Genomic DNA, 23,462 nt, shown 5'->3' with positions numbered 1-23,462 from the left:
GGAGCTTGAGATTGGTGTCTGAAAGCTGCATGGAGTGGGGCGGTGGTGGCAGTCTTGGGCATTAATTCCTTAACCTGTGGGATCTGATGCTATCTCTAGGTAGATAGAGTAAGAATAGAATGGAATTAGAGGATACTTAAAGGGTGCCTGCTGCAGAATTGATTGCTTGCTTGTTGGTGGAGAGAAATCCCCAAACATTTGGTCACAGAAGTGTTCTATGTTGATTGTTATTGTTGACTGAGAGAATAAATACTTGTGAGTGTGTTTTTGTCCATTCACGGACCCACACAGCATCTTCCCCAATCAGAGACATCTCTAATAGCATAGAATTTGCTGATTCACGTGGTTCAAGCAGAAGGAATATTTGTATCCAGTCTGGACCTACTCCAGTGCCTTTTACTTCTCTGGGCCCCACACAAAGTTGGAAGCCTTCCTTGCCACCCAGTAAATGTGTTGGAGCAGTATTACCATGTGTGGAATATGAGTCTTCCAAAACCAAAGAGAATACCAAGCACTGTGCTTTCTTCCTAGTGGTAGAAAACGTGAGATGCAATAATGTGTCCTTTATTTGGGAAGGGATGTCCTATAATACCCTCATCAAACTTTTCCTATAAAGGGTCAAAGGGTAAAAAATTTTAGGCTTTGTGTACCAAATAGTCTTTGTTTCAACTACTAACTTTGCCATTATAACATGAAAACAGTCATAGGCAATATATAAGCAAATGTGCATGGCTGTATTCCAATAAAACTTTATTTACAAAAACAAGTGGTGGGACAGATTTCACCAATCCTTGTCCTAGACCACCAGACTGCTAAAAATGTCACTAATGTGGTGGGCCTTTGATGGGTTTATCTACCATTCTCCAGAGTACAAGTGTCACTTCTTGGTCATTCAGTCCAATTAACATAGTCTCATGGGTATAATGGACCAATTTAATGTCCCAGGGAATGTCCTGATGATCGTGGTCCCATATACAAAGGCTAGAAAATTTAATGTCATCCTGGGGCAAGACCATAAATGTATGCAACTGTCCATCCATGTGAATGGAAACTGCTTCTCTTCTTGCTTCTTGATTTGAAAATTAGATGGGCTTTATCCAGCACCCATGTATAATCTTCCAGCTTTTATATATATTAGCTGGGCCTTTGCCACTCTTTTGGCCTGTGGTCTCCTTCCTTCCTTAACAAGCCCAGCATATGTCTAGCTGGTGTACGATGTGACTTACCCTATTTATAGATCTGGTGGTCAGGAGGTGGGGATATATCACAAGGAGGCATGTGTTTCCTTGTAGGCAGAAGCTTCTGCATTGTCTTCAAGCAAGAGGGGCAGTGCTAGCTTTTAACAAGGAGAAATAGGCCAGTTCTGCAGGCACAGAGAATTCAGGTAAAGCTGAGGATTCAAGATTTCAAGTGCATCAATCTGGACCCTGACCTTAGTGTGACAGAGCTGTCAAGGGTGGAGAATTCAATTTTCCTTGGAGCTCTGCTATTCTAATAATTAAGACCTGGGTCTCCTAAGCTTTTTCTGCCATCTAGATGTATACTGTCTTTATATGTTGCCAAGGAGGCCCTCTTGCTTTCATGCTCTACTTTATATTAGTTATTAATCATCCTCAATTTTTCATTGCCTTTCTTTACTAATGGTCCCCAGTGACACCCATTCAAATTCCATAGTGCTTATAATAACCGTTTCCCCCACACCTCTCAAGCATTTGAGATTTTGCCCCTGCCGATGTATTCCTTTCTCCAGTATCTTATCCCAATTCACCTCTGCAGACGGTTTTACCAATTGCGTGATTACAGTATTACAAAGGCTCATTGCTAGTGAGCCAGCGGGTGATCCAGCTCCAAAATCCCATTTTCGAGTCTCCTTCCTGGAACTCTTAGTATCACAGGTCAGCTTCCCCATGAAAAATACAGTAAGACCCTGAGATTGTCATGCAGAAGGCACCAGAGCATCTTTAACAGGAGCTTTATCCCCCATTTTGTGGCCATAGAGAAAACATTACCATATACTGAGGATAGCAGGGCAAAGGGTGGAATGAGCCTGAGTCCTGATGCCATGACTGAATTAGCAATTCCATCCTGGGATAGCCTACTTCTTAAACTTCTGAAGCAAGCACGATGTCCTTTCTGTTTAAGACACTCTTAGGTATTCAGTTACTTGCAGCCAAAGGCATTCTAGCTCTAATCTCAGTTAATGCTTCACTACCCTGTGCTGTGAGGTAGGTGTTATTATTATTCCCATTTCATAAACAAGAGAGCTTAAGCTTAGAGATTACTTGCTCGAGATCACGCAACTAGAAATTGGTGGAGCCCAGTCTAAACCTTAGTACTATCTGCATCCAAAGTCCGTGCTCTTTACCCTTTTATAAAAATCTATGTGACAAGTGATCAAACCAGGAGGGGTATGGCACCATCCCCCAGATCTGAAGGGAAGAGTAGCTTATGTATAGCTAAGATCCACATACACCAGAAGAGCTGCCCTTAAACAGCTCACTGACCTCTTACTTGGTGTATTGGGTTGAATGGGTCTCAAAACAGAGACCATGCCTTCACTGTCAGAACCTGCAAATGTGACCTTATGTGGAAAAAAGATCTTTGCAGATGTCATTAAGGATCTTGAGGATCTTGTCTTAAGGTTATCCAGGTGGGCCCCAAATCCAGTGACCAGTGTCCTTATAAGAGTCATACAGGGAAAACCTGCCAGACAGAAAAAGGAGGAAGCAATGCGGCCATGGAGGCAGAGACTAGAGTGATGCAGCTGCGAGTCAAGGAACCCCTGAAGGCATGAGAGGTTGGAAGAGGCAAAAACAGAATCTCCCCTGGAGTCTTTGGAAGTAGCACCCGGCCCACACCTTGATTTTGGACTCTGGCCTCCAGAACTATGAGGGAATAAATCTCTATTGTTTTACACCACCAAGTTTATGGTAATTTGTTATGGCAGCCTCAGGAAACTAATACTACGTTTATTTCTTTCTTATGTAAAGGTGAGCAGTATACTTTCTAAGTTTGATTGAATATATTCCTCATGTGGCAAATTTCTGTTGGAATCCTTTATACTTTAAAGATAATGTGTGAACTACTTCCTTAGCAGAGGTAGAGGCACCTGTAGAGACATGAATGAGCATTTTTCTGGGAAGAAGGTCCATAGCCATCATATTCTCAATAGGGTCTTGATAGGCTCCACAAAACTAAGAATTTCTGAGAGGGAGCCTGGGCAAATGGAAGAATGACAGGTAGCTAAGCTCTAAGAGAAACAAGTGCTAAGACTGTGAAACATAGAGAGAATAAGTTTCAAGTATGCGGAAGCCGGAAGGTCCTGTGTGTCTGGTTAGAAGGCTTCAAGTCAATCTCTTTGGGAAAGAAGCTTTGGCTTCCTCATGAGTTCAGACAAGAAAGCATAACTTGTAAAGGTCTAGCAAAGGCGACTGCAAAGGGCCAACTCCACACAGCTCAGAGTCCGGAGGAAAGGAAACGCTCCTTCTGGACAAAGTATAAAGAGGTTAGGAAAATTTCAAATTTCTCTAGTTAAAATCTGCCGGTATTGAAGAAGGTAAATTCTGTTACAATGACAAATCAATAAAATGCTGTCTCAAAAGACTTATTACGCTTCTATATTGGGGTAGAAAAAAGAGAGGGAAAACATTGGTGTCTAAAAATAAGAAATGGTATGAACTTAAGTCTGACTCTAAAAAGGAAAAGGAAAAGGAAGGAGATATATTTTCTGAGTCTATCACTATGAAAATTATGAGATGAAATTTAAAGAATATGAAACAAACCTCAGGCAGAATCTTGGCTACCAAAACCACAAGCCCCACATGACAGCCTGCTCCATTGAATGCCATGGAAACTGCCTCCCCGGCAGCACGTGGGCTTGGAACCACCTGCACGATTCCTCCATGAAAGTACTTGAGATAGGGTTGGGGTAAGCAGAGAGAGTGAGTGAGGAGACAGAAGAGTGTTGTAAGGGCAGCTCTGCTTCCCAGAGAACTGGAACTGAATCCCTGGAGGCTTCCTAGTGTTTTTAAAACAAATTACCTCACAAGTGTTTACAGTTCAGTTCTGCCTGCCTGTCTGCTGAACTGAAAGGAACAGGTGAAACCCAAAGCTGGTTTTCAGCCCCATCGTTCACAATTCTAAGAAGGAAACATCCTTCACAAAACAGGCACTTTGTCCTTGAAAATTTCACATACTACAGGCTTTCCTGCCACATACCTGGGATATAACATCCAGTAGCTCATTTGCAATCGATTGCAGTAAATGTGCTAAGAGTTAAGGAGAAGCAAAATGCACATATGTATAAATGGGCCACAATTTCTAAGGATTCTGCTCTAACATGGGTTTCTTCTCTGAAGCAAATACAGTGTTTCTAAAACTTACAAGAATAAGAGAACATCAAGTAAGAAAGGCCTAATTAAGTCGGGGTTTTTGTTTTGTTTTGTCTTGTTTTGTTTTTGAAAAGTCATGTTAGACTCTTTCCTCTTGGAACAGAATTGACAAATTAGCACAGGAATAAAATGTACCAGTCATTTGACCATGTAAGTTACATAATGTAGAAGCACATTTTGTGACGTGAGTATTCAATGTAGCACAACACTTTCCTCATCAAATTATTTCATTGTTCTTATCCCACGTTATTTTCCAAGCAGGCGCTTGCTTGTGAATGGCCTCCAACCTCTTGTAGGGTTTGCTGCTCTGAACACCTCCCATCTCTTGCCTGACCCGGAGGCCAATGACAGCTTTTCTATGTGGGCCTAATAACAAACGAAAAGAAGACAGGACATTTATTACATTCAACACACACGTATATAGAAATTTCTATGTGTCAGGCCAAATACTACCATAGCACTTTACAAGCATTAACCCATTTAATCCTCAAAAGACCTGTAAGGTAGGTTCTCTTCTCACCTCCATTTTACAGATGAAGAAACTTGTCTTATATTTACTGAGAGGTGGAGCCAGGATTTAAATGAGTGTGCAATTAACCACTATACCATGCAACCCTAAGTAGTAGTATCATAAAGGTGAATGAAGCCGTATTAACAAATAATACTAAGGGCTCATATGTAAGCAATTCTTAAAAATGGAGATTTGATTTTATTTTTTAAATGAAGATTTTTTAAAATGGAAAAGGTTACCCAGAATGTTAACGTGGACAAGTTTTCATCATGGGTTTCTAAAGCTGTAATTTGTGAAGCTTTATTACATGTATACAATGGTAGTGTTAGTCAATTGATATAATCAGCCCTCAAATCTGTACACATCTTTAAATCATCAACTATATTTGTTTCTCTGGCTATAAAAGGAATAATTGTTCATATTTGGAAGATTCAGAAAAGTACATGGTGAAAAATAAAAATCACTTATAATCTCATCATCCAGAAATTGTCATTGCTGATATTTTCACATCTATACTCTCTAGTCTTCTTTCTAAATGTACATCCACCCATCTGTATATTGGCTTAACATTTATTAAATGTGACGTTTTGTGCACATAAGGGATGCATTATTCAAAGAAAAACAATTTCTACTCTTTTTCAGTACCCTCATATGTACTAAATATTCTCTAAGGATTGAAAAAGTTTAAAATAAAACATTAAGATCACAGAAGTACTATCAGAGTGGAAATAAATAATCAATGATACATATGCTAGAGCATTCTTAAAATCAAATATTCAGTCAAATGAAGTAACAATGGTGATATTTTTCAATAAAATTTTATTTCATTTTCTGCATTACTTAGAAGCATCAGTAGGATGAAAACAATATTTGTTTCTTAAACCTGTGCACAAATTAATTGATGTGACACACTCATTAATTCATGATTATTTTCTTAATGAATTGATTCTAAAGCTTCTCTAAGATAGGAAGGCATAAGACAACCAAAAAGAAATATTGATTTATAACTGTTCTAATACTGCTCAGCATTTTTAAAGTAAATTATAGCCATAAAGCCTGTTATAATTACTAATAAGGTAATCCACAGAATGCCTTGCTGAGCTAGGTGTAGAAGAAATAAACTGTTTCATATTGGAGGAAAGTGAACACTATAAATCAATATACTAGTGTGAAATTTTGCATGGCTACATGCTATCATCTCCAGCATCACAAATGACTTAAGGAATTCCTCAGCTGAGAGTGGACTCCTATTGGTGGCCACAATGTCACAGTCTTGAAGACAACTTCCTCTTGACTGTACCAGTAATTTTTCCATATGGATTGTCTAATGGCAGCAAGACCTGTAGAAAACCCACATGGTAATTTAAGGGACATTAAAATAGCTCTCTCCTCCTTTCTATGACTCAATATTAAAAACAAAAACAACAACTTACTAAACAGGAAAATGTGTATGTCCTCCACTAAAGTTACTTCAAGCATGGTAATGCCTTATTATTCTGGCAATAGTTGAGAGATGAGTCAATTTCCTAGAAAATTTAAAAGCTTTTGAAAAATGTTAATCATTGAGATATAAATGTTTCTAAGATGCATTCCATATCCCTGCTTTGTAAATGCAGTGTATTGAACACAATTGACCTTTCCTTGGTGACTCACCTCATCCATGAGTCATTGTCCAATGCTGTAAGATCACCATGCCCTCAGAAGTGTCTGAGGTCTGCAGGGCTGTTCACTCAATTCTAAATGGCTCCAGATAGCGGTGCTTTTAGAGTTCTTCCACCCTCCCACCCTGTCATTTGTCACTTGTCTGCTAGTGTTAATGTGTCCAACTTCCTGTTTCTCATGTGTTATGTTCACTTTGTACACATCTGCTGTGTGACAGTCCAAGAGTGGCTCCAGCCATCCTCAAAGTACAGACACAAGGACAGCTTGTTCAGCTACTCAGGTACCTTTATGTAGAGCCCTGACCCAAAGGAACTTAGGCCTTCCTGACTCCAAGTCCCCAGCTGGGCTCCATGAGGGAGCTGCGAGTCTGACTTCCTAGAGGGAAGAATCCTGTGGGTGCAGCCCCCCAGCATGCTGGGATTAGTGCAGACCTGAGGTGTCGGGGGCCCTCAGGAGCCCTCCTCTCTCTGCCTGGGGTCCTGAGCTAAGCACTGCTTGAGCCATGACACCTGATCCTTTTTTCTATGTAGGGTCCATTTGTTTTGCCTCTGGTGGACTTGGCCAGGATTACTTTCAGGTCACTCTCCTGCCCGTTAGAAGGCTTTAAAAAGGCTTCAGATTCTAATTAATGGCATTCTGGTAGCCATGTCCTTTCCTTCCTCTAAAGTAAATACTGCTGCCTCTCCTTGTGGCTGGATGTACAGCATGTGGGACCAAGGTAAGGGCAGCTCTGCTTCCCAGAGAACTGGAACTGAATCCCTGGAGGCTTTCAGAATCTAGATCACCTTTGCCAGGCACCTAAGCATGACCTTTGTTTCCAGATGCGACTCCCGAGCCTCCACCTGCAGCTGATGGTGGTCAAAGCCTGCTAGAGGCCACTCACATTACTTGCAAAACAGAAAGGAGGTACCTGGCCCGAAGGATTGTGAGGCTTCTGGGCCAGCAGGTGCAGAATGTGGGACCTTTAACCCCTTCATTATCCCTTATCCGCCAAAGGATATGAGTCTACGGGAGCAGAGCCATGCTAATAGATGGCTCCTTCCCTATCTTACTCCCCAACACATACTAAAAGAAGTTACTCAAAACAATGTTTTCTAGTTAATAGAAATGTGTGGGGGAGCTGGAGCAAATTGAGAAATCTTATTTTGAATGTGGTCCAAGAGGGAAGAATGGTTCTGATCTCCCAAGAACTGACCACACCAACCCACCAGTCAGTACTTCAAGCTGTCTAGTCAGACACACTGAGTGGTTTAACATTCTGCCATGGCTTAAAAAAAAAAAAAAAAACAGGAGAAATGTTTCTCCAAGACAAACGGTTGTTTTCAAAGAATTAATTTCCGCATCTTACCTCTGTAATTGCAATTAGAAACATAAATACTCTTTCATGTTTTCCTGTGTGTATTTTATGCCACTGAATTGACTAGTTAATCAAAAGGTAGGAATGATGGAAGAAAGTGAAAATAGAATCTTTTTTTCTCCTCATTGCCTCATGATGGAAGAATAATGAAGCTGTGTCCTTGCATGGCACTTTCAGAGAAGCAGATCTCAGAGCTGTTTCCTTGGGCACACTCTGTTCCTTCTCTGTCTTTCTCTCTTGGACTTCCAACCTTCTATAATCACTCATCCACTTCGAAGGCACTCCAACCTCAGGCATGGAAAGGCCCAGAATTGAAGAGGGCTGTAATCACTGGCAACTATAAATATTCCCCAAAGCAACAGTTGCTTAAGAGTTTTATTCAGTGACATTATCATCCCAGGCTTATAAAGGGGCAAAAGGGGGTGGGACAGAGATGTGCTTTAAATATATTTAAAGTTCTCTTACCTCTTCCTTGTTGATCAGACCCATTTTGGACATGTCTATGTTGAAGTAGTGAATGTTTGGCAGGCTGATTTCCATATCTTCTATCTGGAAACCACGGTGGTATGCATCACATTAGGAGCTGCGAGCCTCCATCTCCGTCACTCCAGCTACCCTCACCTCCCCTAACCTCGCACCCATTACTCAGGTTCTCTCTCTGACTTGGAGACACCCTCTGATGTTCCTCCACTGCCCGACACTGTTCTCTCCTGCTAGTTCTGTGATTAGATGGTGGGTCTGCTCTTCTCCCCTCAGTGTACAAAATCTGTTTCTCTGAAAAGAAAGGGCTCCTTGGGTCAGAAATCTGGGAGACCTCTTCAACATCCAACTGGCCTCCAGGTGTTGGTCAGTCAACCTTCTAAATTCCTCCTCATTCCACTCCTTCCTTTCCAGGCCTGTATCTAACATTTATAGGCCCTGCAGTAAGAGTATAATTGGAGACCCACATACCAAAGGTATAAAAACTTTAAAGTTCTATTAATCAAGCCAAAATTTTTTTAAGTGAAATATGTTCTACTCTTCTAACTTGACAAATATACCCTTCATAACAACCTGGAAGGCCAAGCATTAATTTAAAATTCTCTAACTGTGATTGCAATTAGAAACATAAATACTCTTTCATGTTTTCCTGTGTGTATTTTATGCCACTGAATTGACTAGTTAATCAAAAGGTAGGAATGATGGAAGAAAGTGAAAATAGAATCTTTTTTTCTCCTCATTGCCTGGCATGGAGTACCATGCCAGGGCACGGCAGCATGGGAAGAGCCAGCCCCTCGCCCCTGGCCCATCCCACCTTCTTTCTTGGACTCACAGGGGTAGACACTCCAGCTTGCATGTCAAGTGCCATCCATACCTCCTGCAAACATCTGCCCCTTTGCCTACTCTCAGGCCTAAGCGTGAACATCAATAGCATGATTCGCCCTCTGGAAGACAGATCTCGAGAAGAGATTTGCCCAGGTTCCCGAAGTAGTCTCAGGGCTATTTGGACAGGAAATTCTGGGGAATGCATGGGCCTCTGCAGAGTATGTTGCTGTGGCCCCACTGATTCTTCACCTAGTGGAGGGAGGCACAGCCTCCTCTGGCACAGCCAGAGGAAGGCCTGAAGGGGGCCTGTAGAATGCTGAGCCATGGTCAGAGTCCCTCTTGTCCAGGTCTGAGTGATACTCCTCCTCTCCAGCCCCACCATGGCCCAGACTCTCTTTGCAAGATTCTGAAATAGATCCCAACATGTCTCCTTGCCTATGGTCCATCAACCTTTTCATTCATCACATTTCTGTCAGCGTGATTTTTCTAGAGTACAAATCTGGCACAAAACATCCGGCTTAAACCCCTTGGTGGCTCCCAGAAGCCTTCAGGATAAGGTACAGACTCTATAAATAAGCCTAAAAAGGCCCTCTTGACTGGCTCCTGTGGTTCCTGCCTCATTTCCAGGCACATGGAATGACTATAATTCATGCATATATATTCAGTCACACGTGGTAGACCCTCAACAGTAAACGACTGTATCATGCTATCTCTTGTCTCCATACCTACCCTGCTCCCTCACCCTTGAGAGTAAACTCAGATAACCTCTAGACTCAAACACCCTTCCCTCTAGAAAACCTGGCTGAACCCATCTCCTTTACCTGAGTTAGGTGCTTTGCTCTGTACTTTCATAATACTCTTTTCTCTATTGTATTGTTCATTTACTTATTTTGTTCATTCACTGAATGATGAGCTCTTTGAGGGTAGTGACTATCTAATTTATCTTTGTATCCTTCGTATGCTGCCAGAGACATAATCACCATTCAATGAATGAATGAATGAATGAATGGGTGGGGACGTGGGTAGATGGACAGATGGATGGATGGATGGATGGATGAAATCTCTCTACATCTATCTTTCATTGTCTGGTTCTTCTGAAACACAGAACCTTTGTCTAATTACCCCCTCTCCCTCAAGGCATTCAAGTGTCCTGACTATGAGGCTTAAATCAGTGGCAGGTTGAAGGGACTCAAAGAATTTTCAACAAAACTCAAGGACTACAACAGGGGCCTGTGTTTTCAGGTTAGACAGATTTTTCCATTTTTGCTCTCTTTTCACTTGCTATAACAAGCTTTTGAACAACAACAGATGTCGTTTTTCATGTGTCTTCCACTTTCTTATTTTAACTCTCAACTCTTTCTCAGAGCTGACAGAAGACACACGTTCTCCCAATCCTCAGAATGGCAACTGACAGAACTTACCGCAGGAACTCGGCTCAGGGAGAGCACCTGGATATCACAGAGGGTCTTCTGCACAGAGGGCGAGTATTCATCTTTGTCATAGGGCCCAGCAGATTTCTCCATGACAAGGTCCCGAATGGTGTCCCTAAAACACAGAGAAGGTCACTGAGGATCCTGAAAGGAATTTTAGTAATGTGTTAGGAAGCTAAGAAGCAGCGACGTGTCTGTCCCCCAGAAAACAATGTTATTGATGTTTTTAGAAGATATTAGTATCTTGCAATGCCAAAAACAAAACACCTCACTTCCCATTCCCCTACACACACACACACACACACACACACACACACACACACACACACACACCATTCAACAAACATATTGAGCATCACTAGACTGTCTTCATAGTTTGGCACCAGGGCCCAGTGGGCATTTTAGGGTAAATTTCCCATCATGTTTGAAGAACCTAAGAAGAAGACTCCCAAGTATTCTCACCATCTTGCTGCTCTGCTTGGCTGGCTCATTGAATTGTTACATTTGGGGGTTTGCTCTGTGCCAGACTCTGTGTTTTTTAGGTTAGACAGATTTTTCTGTGCTAAGCATTTTATGTGATGATGTCATTGAATTCTCTCAATATAGCTGAAGTAGGTACTATTATTATCCCCAATTAGAGAAGAAGAACCTGAGCTTAAAAGTTGCGTGATATGCTCTAAGTCCCTCTCTTTAGAAGGAGGCCCAGCCTACAGTACTATCCTGCCTCTGGCATGTTCAATTTCAAGCTCTTTTCAACATAAATACATCAGGCTGCTGCCCATGGAGAGCACTTGAAATAAAGGGAAAGAAGACTGAGGTAACGTTCTCATCATGCATTTAAAAACCTATCACATAATAAAAGAAGCAGAGAAAAACTACACTAGTGGGAGGGAGCGCTGTGGGAGTGGGTGGTGGGGGAAGGGTATGCATGCAGATTCTAGCTTATGGTAGGGTAGAAATTTCTAAAAGAGCTTTAGCAAAGGAATGAGATACCTAATCAAAAAGCAAGTTCTGAAAGTTCAGAGGCCTAATTACTCCCTGTCAGGATATAACAATAATCATACCTTTATATTGTGAGTTGTCAGAATCAAAATGGAGTCACTTGTGTCAGATGCTAATGAAATAAATAAATAAATAAAGCCAGGAAGCTGAGGGAGGGCCCTCATGCACAGATGCCTGTAAGAACTATTGCAAAGACTCTCTGAAGGGCTCTTATGTACATATGCCTGTAACAAGAATTTTGCAAAGGACTTTTCAAACAGTGGCTCGCGACGTGAGTCACAAGGACAGCTAGCCAGATGTACAAGAACATTTGCCTGCCACAGTCTTCACTAATGAGCTGGCGTCAATTCCTGCGATAGCCACTATAACCAGTGTTCTCTTTGTCTGAAAACAAATTACATACACTTTTTCCTTTTGCTTTTAAAAGCTTCCCCTTGCTTCAACCTCTTAGGATATGCCTATGGTTCCTGCAGCCCACAAATTTGCAGATTCCCTGTGTGTTCCTAAATAAATTCATTATCTTTGTAGAATCTCTCCCTGTTATTTCAGTTAACAATATTTTTAAGGCATTTATAACTTATAAAATGCTTTTGTGAACAACATAATCATTTTGAGTTTAGCCTAGATTGACCAATTATCCCAGTTTGCCCGGAACCAAGAGGTTTCCTGAGACATGGGACTTTCAGTGTTAAAACCAGGAAGTCCGTGACAAACTACAACGAGTTGGTCACCCTCGTTTAGCCCTCTCTGCATCACTATGAGGTAGTAAGGCCAGATATTCTCTTCATTTGATGCCGTGTTTCTTCAACTGTGGTCCCTGGTCCAGTGGCATCATCTGCATCCCCTGGGAGTTTGCAAGAAATGCATGTTCTTGGGCCCCACCTCAGTCCTACAGAATCAGAGTCTCTGGGGATGGGCCTAGCAAGCTTCATTTTCTGATTCTGTGTGATTCTGATGCACATGCATGTTTGAGAACCACCAATTTAATAAATGGAATAAACAGAAGGGATTTCTGAATAGTGGGAGGTTGAGTTGAATGGCCTCTAAGTTTCTCTTTTACATCTAAGATTCTATGAAGTCTGGGCCCCTGGGACAAGGGTAGACACTACATGCACGTGTTCATACCAGGTAGCCTTGAAGTCCACATCCCTGCACTGGTGGTAGCGTCACTTGCAGTACACTTGGGTGGCAAAGCATCAGTCCTTCACCTCAGGGAGGGTAGTGAACTGGTCCTTGATGAAACCTTCAAATCCAGACTGTGTTGTTTTCAAGAGCTTGAGGTCTTTGATTCCAGAATGAATGACTTGGGGTCCTGTTTCAAGTAGAAAGTCAAGAGTGGCTGAGGTCATAAACAAACAGTGTGTTGTTGCTGATACCTAGCACAGAGGATCCTGGTCATTAAAACATGACACATTCTGTACAAAAACTACATCACCGCCCGTGTTTTCTGTCATCCTATTTCCTCTGAAGTCCAAGTGAAGAGGATGGTGTGCCTTTGCTTCCAATCCGGATTCCATGACTCCCTGCCCTGTCTTGCCCTAGAAAATCTGAAGGTCTAAGAATAACCTCCATTCCATATTGAAGGCCACAGAAATGAATACATTCCTCTCAACTATAAGCGGGAGTGTCTTCTTGGCCAACTCACCTTATGTATTTTGAGCTCCATCTCCTCCAACAGGTGATCATGCTGAAATGTGTTAATACGGCCCTTAAGAGCCATTCCTCTACCTGCTACTGTGACCCCTTTACTGGGGGTAGTCCTCATGCTGATCATCTACAGTAGCCGATGATCCCAATCTCCACTAAGCCCTGATGGCATCCCAGCATCCCAGTTCCCTTACGGTTATCAGCTCAGCAAAACCAGGCAACTTCATAAATGGGTAGCAGCGTGGGCCTGGCTGAGCCTAAATAAGACAGGGAAGATGGAGTTGGTGACTCACAAGGGATAGATCTGCCTAAGTTGATATCTACAAAGGCTTTTGTTTTTTCTGCTGAAGGAGAAGGGACGAACTTGGTTCATGGGTACCTGGGGGAGAGAGGGGATAGTTGAAAACAATGGAGGGAATGATATGGCTCTCCTTCTGTCTCTGCTGCACTTTCATAAGGTAATGGGGCAGGTGGAAGGGTGACAGGCATCATCTAAAAAAGAACAATATTAACATCACTATGACTTTATTTGTCTGCACAGGCTGGCAAGGATTGGGGACATTCCGGGAGCACTTGGCAAACGCTAATAGCAAAGTGCCATGGCATGATTATTAAGATCACCTCTTTTCAGTCTCTTTGTTAGTTCCAACCAATATCTACGCTTCTTGGACTGTTTAGTCTAAAAATCAAGGGCCAGAGATGTCAGGTATCACCACACACATGGTCTTAGTTGAAGAACAAGAATATAACTCATGATCCTCAATTAAAATCCAAGGAAGCTCTTAAAAATCCAATGGTTTACATCACCTATGTGGTTTCTATTGCTACAGTTAACTCAGGAGCTGTGGAGTTTCAAAAGTAGGTAAATAAAGTCTGTATTTCTGTTTTTCCATGCTTCAGTATACTCCTATCAGACAGAACAATAGCCAGTGGTTAGTGGTAGATCTGCTGATTAAATATGTCCTGATTAAAGAAGATATTCTGTGCAGAGTGTCCCAGGATAATGCGGTGAAACAGGAAATGATCCTTGTTTAACTTTCTGAAGTACTTACTGGAAGCTACATCTGAAGAAGGAGCAAGAGAAAGATACCAACAATAATGCCTTAACGCCTTCAGCTGGCTGGGTTTATCAGATTCTAAATGTATAAAGTCATGATCTCACAAAGTCAGCATTGCTACATGCAGTGAGTGGAAGCCTCAAACCCAGCAGAACTACAGAAACAATCAATAAGTATCTGTTGAATGAATGAATGAATGAATGAATGAGTTTAGCAAGATTGATTCATGTCAAGGAATAAGCATTGCACAATTTAGTATCTTTCTTTTCTAGACAGTTCAGCCCCATCAGTCTTTACCATTTCCCTTTCTGGTCCCCTCCAACTCACACATAGTGTGGCAGGGGGTGAAAGGAAGGGTGTCAACCTTGGCTAAGAACCTCCTCTCTGTAGACATGACTTTGGTTGCTGCAGTTTTCAGTCTTTATCTTACTTAGTTCTCAAAACTCTATAAAGCAGTTATTTTAATGTAGGTGACTTTTAATCATTTGCCCATAGTCACATGGCTAGAAACTGTCAGAGGTGGAATTTAAACTCAGCACCACATTATGAGATCCCATGCTTTTCTTCCTGCTTTTTGGATCACTTCCCATCTATGCAATGTTTCCTCCTTCCTTTGACCCTTTCCCCATTTGTGTTCTATACGTGGCCTTTCCAGGAGACAAGGTTGCCACCTTCTATTCACAGCGTGCTTTAAGGACCTCAGATAGAGCCCCCTGCCTGAAAAATACCATCTCCATTGGTCAGAAACGGAGATTGAATAATCATTTTTAGAGTTGGCTCCTATGTATCTAAAAACCTTTGTATTCCTTAAACATTTCCTATTGAAATGCAAATAAATATCCCTTAAAGAAGTGACTCCTTAAGCCTTTGTAAGGTACTATGATAATCTACTTCCCATGGTGAGCCTTTCTAGAAAACAAAATCCTATAGAAATGAAACATGGGTTTGCAATCAGGAGTGGGGTTAAAATGAGTAGCAGAAACCCTTGCAGGAGAATAAAAAGAAGGTGAAAAAGAACCAAAGACAAACTTTATCTACATTGTTTTCTTCCTATTCATCTGGCCTTGACTGCTGGCATCCATGTAAGCCAGTCAAACTTTGGCTCCTCCAAAGGTGTTAACCATAAAAGGATTCCTGGATGCAATGTTGCATAGTGGTTGAATCTACAGCTTTGAGACTCAGATTCCTAGAACTCAAATCCCAGTGCTCTCCCTGCATCCTCAACCCCCATTTTTATGAGCTCTATGCTCCTGAGGGAATTATTTAACCCCTCTCTACCTTGATTTTGTCATCTGTAAAATGGAGACGATAATCATACATATTTCCTAGAGTTGCCACATGTCTAAGAGGATACACATAAAGAACTTAGTGGAATTGCTGACCTACGAAAGTGCTCTACAAATGTGATGATGATGATTTTGCCATAATTGACTTTTTCCCTATGACTTCAACAACTTATAAATATTTCCCATGTTTCACAAAGTCTTACTGGGTTCTGAAAACTACTTCTAATGTGCCGTCCTATCCATCTCCAGCCCTGGGATAAGATTTATTGACCTTAAGGGAATGTCAGTCCTACTAGGCCACTTTGAAATGATCTGCTTTCTCACTGGAATCTAAAAACGGAGACAGCAGTTGTATTTTTAAAATGTGTCTTGGCATCAGTTTCACACAGAATAAAATGTCTCATGTTCCCCAAGACAATTAACTATTGCCACAGTTTTGGCAGAACACAAACCATCTACTCTGGTGCTCTCATCATTCTATTAAAAACAACAACAACAACAACAAAAACTATTCTCTCTGAATGTTAAAAGAATTTTTCCCTGGCACACATTAGACATGCTGGATGAAATCAGAGAGCTTATTTTATCTTCTCTGTTGGCGGTGCCCCAGCTTTCTGAACATTGGTAAGAACCTGAGGCTTTCAAAATCATGGGCCCATCAACTAAAAATATGATGCCTAACACACTCTAAAAAAGATTCCCATTTAGACCAACAAGAAGTAATTCAAAAACTGTCCTTTTCTAGGTTACACCCCATGAAATCACTTAATCAGCTTTGTTTTGTTTTGTTTTTCTGCCTTGGTTATGGAGTAATGCAAGAGAAAGATTTTTCACATTTCACTTTGCTAGAACATAATCTTTTCCAGCTTTTAGTGTCCTCCTACACACTTAGCAGATTGTGGCTTATCTCTCAGAGAATCATACATCCTACCCTTTAGCTATCTAAGGGAAAGAAACTCACTGCGAATTAATAGAAAATAAGCCCAATTCCTTACCTACGCATCAGGTGTCACAAAGCACAAAGCTTTATTGAGCCAAGAAAAAGATCTTGTCATAAGAGGATAATTGCTTCCACATTTAACACCTCCAAAAAGGACACAAATAGCTGAAAGGCAGATATTTTAAAACCATATTAAATCATTCTAGTAGAAAATCTCAAACTTGTAAAGTGCCAGAAAAAGTAAAGATCAATTAAATATTTGCCTTGGAGAGTCCATTTAGCTCACACAGGAAGAGCGAAAGCTCCCTCTGTGCAATTGTGGATGGAAAGAGATGACATCATCCAGATGGTAGGAAATTAACTGGGCTTTTGTACAACCAGGTAATGACCAAGAACATTTTAAAAGACCACGAATCTGCCAAGAACTTTTCTTACAGAGGAACCGAAGAGCACTTCAGTCTTGATATCAAAACGACATAAACAGACTTCTTGGCAGTAGCCATCTCTGTCCTGGATCTCCCACTTCTCCCATTTCACTTCTTCCATCTGCCCATCTTGTCACCTCTTAAATCTGTTCTCCTCCAGGTCGGATTTCATCAGTTGCCTTCCTTACAACCATCCCCCTACCCTCACTACCCTTCATATCAATAGATATATAGGAAGTATTTTTCACTATCAGAAGACACAATCTAGTATTTGAGGTCTCTTCTCCATCTTCCATTCCTCTATTTAGCTATGCTTTAGCTGAATTTCATAATTAGTATCAAATGGGAGAAATTTGATGCTGAAGAAATTGTGAGTTATAATTCAAATAGTGCAGAGGTTTGGGGGTCAATTTAGTTCAAATTAGTGACTCAATCATACCAATGACTTACAGCTCGTTTAAGCTTGTAGTTTCTCACTGATACTTGATAGAAAGAGTTCTGAAGATTCAATGCCATATGATACCTAAACCAACAGCCTGCTTCATACACATAGGGCCTAGTTCTCCTCTCAGGGCTTGAGAAGTCACAAACATAAAACCAGCCCTCATTCCTTTGGGCAAACAAATTTCTTTCTCTCTTCCAGATTCTCCTGTGGAATCAGTAGGCTTTGAAACAACTAAAATACAGCCTAGTGATGTAGCTGTAAAAGATCCACTAGGAAGAAACAGTGTAATGGGAGTTTTAGAGCAATTCCCAGGGGTTAAAGTGGTGCTTGAGGTTCAGCAGGATTTCTAGAAATGTTTGTTCATTTGCTAAGTAAGAATGAATATAGTCCATCGGGAGAAACTCAGTCACACCTCCTCCTGGGAAGAGTCCTTTTGGGAGCGGCGTGACTGAACGTGTGAATAAGCACATGTGTTTGAGGGGGCAAAAGTCTTACCATTCTAGCCAGTCCCCCACCAAAGGCACTACTCAGGTGTTTGTAACAACAGCCTTCACCATGTGAATTTGTGAGTGGTGTGTGTATAATATAATTACTATTTTCTTTAGTTAAGCCTTTACAAGGGCATTTCTTATGACAATGATTGTAACATTCTCTCACATTACGATTCCTACAGTTTCAGCTCTTGGATAATAAGCAAATAAAGAATTAAACTTTGCTACCAAAAGAGCATACATCCCTACTCTCCAAAGAGGGACAGAGTAGAAATGTCATCTTCATATACACAACACTGAAAGATACACACACCCATAAACATGTGCACACACATACCTGTATACACTTAAGGCAACAGATGTCTCTTCCGCTACCCCAATCCCTGCCAGCCCTGCATGAAATCAGAGGGGGAGTTGGGGGCTGGACTCTAGATGAGTCAAGCTGGAGCTTCTGGGAACACTGCCACAATGATCTCAATACCCTGAAGCTTTGCAGCTTTCTGCAGAAAGAAAAAGTTTTAACCTGATTATGGTGGCTAGTTTTTCCACTCAGCTGCAGCCAGGTGATTAGAATTCAAGCTGATAGCAACTCTTGGTCATTCCTGGAAAGAACAGGATATAAAGAGAAGTCCGTTTTCCTTTCATGATCAGCACAGCCCTATACTTGGCCACTTGACTTCCACCTCCCTGGCTCTGCTAAATGTATTCTGGGAAGTCACCAATGACGCCTATTTACTGACTACATAGTTTCTCATCAGTCCTCTCAGAACCCCAACTTCTTAACTCTCCTATGGCGGAGGCTAAATCTACTTGCTCTTCCTCCTGGCACTCAGCTAGACGACATTTCACAGTGTCCCTTGCAGTGAGGTGTGACTATGTGACTGAGCTCTCTCCAGAAGAAATGATCCATGCTGTTTCCAGGTCGGGAGCTTATGCTTCAAGGACTTTGCCCCTCCTTTTGCTCCTCTAAGCTCTTTCTTTGGTTGTCTGGTATGAGGGTCTACTTTCAAGGTGACACCAAAAAGTAAGGATTAAAAATATAAAGTTGCCATCAACCTGGGTTCCTGAAGAACTTCATGGAGCACAGCATCCCCCTGACCCCCCTAGCCCCCCACACAGACACTGAACTGGACTTCTGCAAAAAGAAGTAAACTTCTAGTGCTGAGCCACTGCACATGGGCCTATTTGTTATGCATCTTTGTTCCCCAGTAATTCAGAAATCCCTAATTTCTTGAAATGTCTTTTTCTTCTGCTTCCATGACACTATCATCCCTCGTCTTCCTTCTATCTCACTAAACATTCTTCCGTCTCAGTTTTTAAACTGCCCAACCCTTACAGTGGGGAATTTTTCCCAGGCCATCTCCTCTTTCAAACTCTTCTCACTTTGTGTGTTTTTCTGGAATGGTCCTTCTTCCCTGTGGCTTTACCTAACACCAATCGGCTGTAGCTTCACCTACCACCAATCTGCTGATGGGCCCCAAATCTATCTCCATCACATAGTCCCACATTCACCAGCTTCCCACCTGAAAACTTCCCCTTGTGTGTAATCTCCTTAGTCAGTTGCCCAGTCCTCCCAGATTAGGGTCAATTTTAACTCCTCTTTCTCTCCAATCTTCCATCTCTAATCAACCACTAAGACCTATTGATTACACTTCAAAAATGTCTCACATAATGCTTCCCACAACCTCTCAGTCTCTCCAGCTCTATTTCTACTGCTTTAGTTTAGACCCCATCACTTCATCTTTGCAAGTCTCCAAATGTCTCACTACTGCCTGTTTCTTTAATCTGTCACCATACCTTGTTCAGAGTTTCTGAACAAAAACATGCACATCGTAATCTGACCATTAGAGACTTTCTCTGGTTCTCTGTTGTCATTCTAAACAATAACTATAGCTATTAGTTAAGGAGAGCTTAGTGTGCCAAGTACTATGCTAAGTACTATGCTAAATGCCTTAATAAAATAAATTAGCATTTATCTCCTTTGTTTCTCTGGATAGTTGTTGAAGTGGGCACTGGTATCCTTGTTTTACAAATTAAAACCCACCAATGTAGTATAAGTAACCTTGCTCTTAATCACAAAGTTATTAAGTAGTGGAGCTCAAATTCAAATATGATTCATTCTGACCTCAAGGCCTCTTGCTTAACCACTGTGCAAAACTGCCTTCATCTTATACTAAACTTGTGTATAACACATGAGGCCCTTCAGATTCCAGCCCAAACCACCAACTTATTTATCTTCATCTCCCTTCTTACATTCTAGAAATCAGACCCACTGAATTTGTTACTGTCCCCCAAATGCTTTGCCCTTTCCACAGTTAAATAAATTACTTGCCCGGCATAGTCTTCAGCATGAAGCAAGTGCTCAAAATATTTTACTTCCCCTCTTTCACTCCTCATGGACTGTACTCATATGTATCCTGTTTCTTCTGCGTGTAATTCCCTTTCCTCCAATGCGCAGCATATTCTGAATCAGTTTTCAAAAGTCAATTGGAATATTTTTTCCTCCCTTGTCAAGCCTTCCAGACAGACTGCTCTGGAAAGAGTTTCCTCACTTCTCAGTTCCCATAGCATGCCTTTTATCCCTTCATCATAGTCTTTAGCCTCTCATACTGCAGTCAATCTGTCTCACTAGGGTCAGGGAACATCTTATTCCCCTCTTTACCTACAGCCCTTTGCATACATAATAGGTCCTCGAAATCTGGTTGTTGAATGAATAGTATATGAATGAATGACATAAGCACTTTTCATAAATGCTCTCATTGTTAATTAGCTCTCTTGAGGCCTAATCCTAGCTGCTGTTATTATTTTACATTATTGAAAAATGTGAAAAATGTAAAAAAGCATCCCAAACATCACCGAAAAGCAGTTTCGAGTTATGCTGATCTATACAGTAGCCACTAAGCCACATGTGGCTATTAAGCACTTGAATTATGGCTAGCATAACTTGAGATAAGCTACACATATAAAATACAGAATTTTAAAGACAATTTTGTAAAAAGAATGTAAAATACTTCATTAGTAATTTTTATACTTATTACATACTGAAATATTTTTGATGTTATTTAAATAAAATATATTATTAAAATTAATTTCCCTAATTTCTTTTTGCTTTTCTAATGTGGTTATGAAAAAAATTTTAAATTATATATATGGCCTGCATTATATTTCAGTTGGGCAGAGCTGATTTCGAGTTTCTAGTTTTATGAGGGTAGTTAATGAGGCTTGGGTAGGATAACATTGAGTCAGGAAACTTTTCTTTCTCCTCCAAAGCCACATATCTAAGACAAGAAGGAAGGAAGAAAGAAAAGAAGGAAGAAGGGAGGGAGGGAGGAAGAGAAAGGAGAGGGAAAGAAGGAAGGAACCAGAGAGACAGAAAGGAAGGAAGGAAGGGCTAAGGAAAGGAGGGAGGGAAAGAAAGAAGTTAGTTCCAATTTAACTTAACAAACAGCTCAGAAAGCTAATATAGCATATGACTACACATCTGGGTGAAAAAGATCATCTTTTTAACCAAATACAACAGCTATTTAGTCTCTTTTATATAACATTAACTTTATAACTGTTTATCAAACGTTGAGAAGGCCCTAGTTATGTATAGACTTTAATTCAGATAGTGGAAAATATTTAAAAATAGCTAATACACTAGAACTTTCTAAGGAGGGCATTATCCAAAAGAACTCAGAATGAGAAGGGATCTTATATTTTATTAACCTTATAATAAATCTGATATTCATTAGATGCCACTTCAAATTCCTACTAAGGAGGAAGGGAAGGGAAGGGAAGGGAAGGGAAGGGAAGGGAAGGGAAGGGAAGGCAACAGCAAAGAAGAAAAGGGAAGAGTAAAGGAGGGGAGGGAAAGAAAACAGAAAAATTTTAGAGTCCACCCTTTCATTTTATAACAATCAGTAAAGTTTATTTTTTTACTGGGATAAAGACATTATTACCAGCTTTGTCTCCATGGTTCTTAGAGGTCCTCTAGCCTAACTCTTAGCCAATTATTGAACTCTGCTCTGACAAGCTCAACAAATCTGTGGAATACAAGCTGTGGAAATTTTAATATTTGCTAAGTTCAGTTATCAGTACTAATAACACCTATGATATAATTATGTTTCATAATTAATTTGGAAATTTCTTAGGAAATAGAATTATATAATTGCCATTGCTATCTTAAATGAGATGCATTTTATAGGAATTACAGTATTAGTGGTTTTATTACACAAATAAAATTTCAGGAAAACTTGACTATTATTTAGTAAATATTTCCTATGAAGGTTACTATAATTGTAACATGATGTGGCACAAAAAATATTGGTCAGAAAATTCAGAGATTTGCGTTCTTTTCAGGCTGGGCCTTTTTTTATTTTGCCTTACCTCAAAATCTGGTAATAAAAATGATTCACCTGACTCAATCCCCAGGGTTGTTGCAAAATGAATTATTTCATTTTTATATTTTTAAGACAAAAAGTAGATAATTCTTTAATGTAATTCAAAGTCACAATATTTATTTCTATCTCAGATTTAAAAGCCTTAAAAAGTCTCTACAGTTTTCCTCCATGTTAGTAAACAGCATTGTTTAGAAGAAAGGAAGAAAAAAGAAAACAAAGCCACCCTGAAGTTGCTACTATATAATCAAAGCATGAAAAATTGTTTCTTACCACTTCTCAGCTGTTCAACTTCACCGAAGTGTGTTCCAGTGGGAGTGTGAATAAATGCATGGACATGCTTAACTCCATTCTGAAAATTAGGGAAACAAATTATTTCCAGGAAAATTTCAGTTCATGCCATAAAGCCAATTTCTTTAATTAAACTGAGAGCACAAATAAGTGAGTTAACCTTTTCAAGATGCTTCCAAGGGATTTCTTCCACATAGACTTGAGCTCGGATTACATGGTTAAAAGAAGAAAGAAAATGCTCACAAATATTCACACCAAAGGCTTCTATGCTTTTGATTTGTAAAAAGAAACAAAATGCTTCAAAGCAGAAATAATTGTCCCATTTAAAAATAATTTATAAATACTGTTAAATAAAATGATGGGAGGGCATTGCTTTGGACTAAGCTCCTGCATTAGACCCCAACAGACCAGACCAAAATGGAGTCACTTATGCTAAATTCCACATAATCAAATTGAAGCTTTAAGGAAGCAGATAGATACCAAAACAGATCAGTTTTTCCTGAAAACAGGAGATTCCAGTCTATCTGAGTCAGTGCGATAAGGAAGTCCCCTCTGCTTTAACTCTTACTAAAAAAGTAATCTGAAACCTGATGTTAACCAATCAGTTTTTTTTTTTCCTTTGTTCTGTTTCTTGTTCCCACCTTACAAAACCCAATGTTCTGTTCTTGCCCAGTGGAAGCTCTTACTCTTTTTTGTAGAACAGAAGCTGCCCCAATGGTAAATAAAAACCAATTCACTCTATAACTAAACTTGTTGTAATTTTGTCTTTTGATATTACTCATGATGTTCTCTTTCCTGATGAATTGCTTTTTAGAACTAGACAAGCAGAGAATAGAGTCTAC

The 23,462-nt window shown here is 40.4% G+C and overlaps 1 pseudogene; it reads right to left on the bottom strand.

The window, feature by feature from the left end:
• Positions 1-733: 733 nt before the first annotated feature.
• On the bottom strand, positions 734-22,942 carry UOX (urate oxidase (pseudogene); annotated as a pseudogene).
• Positions 22,943-23,462: the final 520 nt, after the last annotated feature.

Source organism: Pan troglodytes, chromosome 1 (assembly GCF_028858775.2).
Source record: "Pan troglodytes isolate AG18354 chromosome 1, NHGRI_mPanTro3-v2.0_pri, whole genome shotgun sequence".
Classification (NCBI taxonomy): Eukaryota; Metazoa; Chordata; class Mammalia; order Primates; family Hominidae; genus Pan; species Pan troglodytes.
The sequence above is the reverse complement of the archived record's forward strand: the minus strand, read 5'-3'. Positions and strand labels throughout refer to the sequence as shown.